This window comes from Spermophilus citellus (assembly GCF_964194105.1).
Source record: "Spermophilus citellus genome assembly, chromosome: 7".
NCBI lineage: Eukaryota > Metazoa > Chordata > Mammalia > Rodentia > Sciuridae > Spermophilus > Spermophilus citellus.
The window spans coordinates 66,351,227-66,354,127 of NC_138188.1; positions in this window are offsets into that span (position 1 = coordinate 66,351,227).

The following is a 2,901-nucleotide window of genomic DNA, read 5'->3' on the forward strand; positions in this document are numbered from 1 at the left end:
GTTGCATCGCTCTGATGCTGAAAACAGTCAGGAAAGTTCTTCCCTTTTAAGAATGCATGGGATTAGATTTGATCTATCTGAACAATCCAGGAAAATCTCCCCATCTTTAAGGTCTGTAACCTTAATCACATGTGCAAAGTACATTTTGCCTTCTATGTGACCTGACACTAGACTTGGTCCAAGAAAATTTTTCTTATGATAGGGAAAATTTTTTGAAAATTACTAAGTCTGAAAAAGCCCCATCAACCTTCATCCAATCACTCTGATGTTCAGGAGTTTGGCAGGATATGTACATAAAAAGAAAATAATGAGAACTTAGAGAGGAACTTACTCCATCCAGGATCTGTTATCTTAATAACCCTGTATACAGGAATTGGTGATATAATTTCAGGTATGAGCAAGTGTATATGGAAAGGGCTAGCTGTATAAAGACCACAACCCTAGTAAGTGGCAGAAGATCTTCAAGTCTTTTTCTCTAAAGTTCTTCATAGACTACAAGATATTCAGCTGGAACTTCTAAAAGCTGACCTTTAATTTAGAGCTCAATAATTTTAAATTAGAGAAACAAAGTCCCATATCCAGGTAAAATATGCTGCAGGATAAATGTGGAAGGTTAAATTAAGCAAGAAACTGAACCATAACATAAAACAAAACATGGTATGTGTTTTGTAGCTTAGAAGTCAGATGGTGTCTGTCCAGAAAAAAAAAAGTAGATGTGGATTTCATAAAACTAAAAAAGAGCCAGATGTGGTGGCACATGCCTGTAATCCCAGTGGCATAGGAGGCTGAAGCAGGAGGATCGTGAGTTCTCAGCAATGGTAAGGCGCTAAACAACTCAGTGAGACCCTGCCACTAAATAAAGTACAAAATAGGGCTGGGGATGTGGCTCAGTGGTTGATTGCCCCTGAGTTCAAATGTGCCCCTCCCCCCCCCAAAAAAAAACAACTAAAAAAGAGTGCTAACTGGCTTTTATCATCCTGAGCCTCAGTTTCTTTGAGTATGAACCACATATGATAATAGTTAATGCATAGGATTACTGTAAAAACTAAAGAAAAACAATTTGGTCTTTCTTTAAAGAAACAAGTGCATCTTTAATTACATTATCATCTCATTAATTGCTTTTGCCACATAATCATGTGCTAACTTTTTATATATTACCAATAATCTTCACAATAATACTATAAATCCATTGAATTATTCCCAATTTAAAGCTGTGGAAAATAGGGTTAGGGAAGATTAAGGGGCATGCCTCCCACCACAGTTCATGTGTGACAGACACCCTACTATGGGACTCTGAGCTGAGGTTCTTAACTCTCACTGCTAAGCAAAAGAGTAGATTTTCCGGCAACAGTAGATTCACTATGTAGGGAACACAATTTTATGCACTTTCCTCTAAACTACATGCTTCTAAGAGCCAAAGCCAAAGTGATCTTGCACCCAACTTTGGAAAAGCCCAGGGGCTTCTCAAGCTACAGAATATTCAGGCTGAAAAAGAGCATAGAGAGCAATGGATTTTTATCTTTCTCCCAGTTCTGCTGAAGAAACTGAAGTTCAAGGCCACACCCCTCGTCTGAGTTCTATGCACAGTCAGGGCACATCCAGAGCTGCACCCTAGGGCTCCTGACCCACAGTCTGGTGATTATCCTACCCATTTCAAACACTGGGTGGATTCATGAGGCTGAAAACATTGTTCTTCAAATAGGTTCTCATTCTTTGTGGGGTCTGTTATTAGGCAATTCCTTGGTTCTCAAGGAGAGTCCTACAATCTAATTGATAATCCCCTAAGGGAATTTAATTATACTTCTAAATGAACCCTGAGCATCTGCTTTATGCCTGACTCTATGTGAGGCACATTACCTTCCCCTTTGCAAATATCCTCCAAATTTTAATTATTTAAATACAACCTTCATGATTTTTGCCCAAAATACATTCCATCTACATAGTTATTAATTGAATATTCATCTTTATATGATCTTTAAAGTTCCAATTACCTTAGCTTTATCGTGGGCTATAACACCAATAAAATAATGACATGCTAACTATTCTTTAAACTCACATTACATAGACAATTATTATCATTAAAAAACTGTCATTTAAGGTGCCTTTCTACTACTATCATTTAATTATTCTCAAAACTAAAGTACTAGGACAATCCCTGAATAGGGCATATTATATCCCACTATGTTCTTATTTTATCATAGTATATAAAACCAAAAGCTCAATTGAATAACTTAACCCAGGTCTCACAGCAGGGAGGCAGATCTGCTAACACCGGATCTGAACCTGGCTGACTCCAGAACTCCTGCTCCAAACCGTGCCACTCACTGACAGGCAGGACTGCTCAGCAGAGCAAGAGTGATCAGGTCAGAGCTTAAAGGTCCTACTCTAACACAGGCACAGGTTTATCAGCTGTATGACTGTACAGGGTGGATGGGTTTGGTCGGGGCAAACTTATAAGGAATCAAGAGTGTACATCCCTTAAAATTTTTTATTGTGAAAAGCATCATATCTACAGAGAAGATGAACTAGTAATGCAGTTAACACTCCATAGTCTTCACCTATATTCACCAGTGGTTAACATTTACATTTAACTCTCACTGTGTGTGTGAGTGTGCACGTCTGAACTATTTAAAAATAAGCTGCAGTTATTTCTGTCATCTCATTACTAAATATTTCAACAAGTACTAAAAACAAAGCCACCTTCCTACATGATTGCAATACTATTATCACCTCCAAGAATGTACTATTGACATGTTCATATTAACTAAGGTAGAGTTCATATTCGAAAATTTCCAGCTATCCCCATTTGTCCCACACAGCTGTTTTCTTCTTGCATGACTAAGGTCACATGTCACATTTCATTGTCCATTCTTCTTAGTCTCTTTTAACCTAAACAGTCCT